This window comes from Geospiza fortis, unplaced genomic scaffold (genome assembly GCF_000277835.1).
Source record: "Geospiza fortis unplaced genomic scaffold, GeoFor_1.0 scaffold1683, whole genome shotgun sequence".
Taxonomy (NCBI): Eukaryota; Metazoa; Chordata; class Aves; order Passeriformes; family Thraupidae; genus Geospiza; species Geospiza fortis.
Genome location: NW_005054665.1, coordinates 256,518 through 256,898, shown reverse-complemented (window position 1 = coordinate 256,898; position 381 = coordinate 256,518).

Below are 381 nucleotides of genomic sequence, written 5' to 3'. Positions count from 1 at the left end.
CAGGAGCCAGAGCTGCTCGGGGGGCACGGGGAGCCCACCCACACCCCCGGAGAGGAGTGAGGCTGCCACCATGTGAAAACTGAGGCACGAGGCAGCTCCTGAGGGTGGTGGGAAATCCCGTAGGAGCCCACCGAGACAGTGGGAGCCCCCTGCCCCTGTGGAGCCCTGGGCTGTTGGGGGTTTTTGGAGTGAGGAGCCCACCGAGACAGTGGGAGCCCCCTGCCCCTGTGGAGCCATGGGCTGTTGGGGGTTTTTGGAGTGCTGTGGGGGTGTGAGAGGGGTACGTGGGGCTGGATTGTGCGTGGCACCCCCCCGCCGGGCACGGGGTGGCCTCACATGGCCTTGTGAAAGCTGTGGGTGTGTCGGGGTTCTGGGGACGCC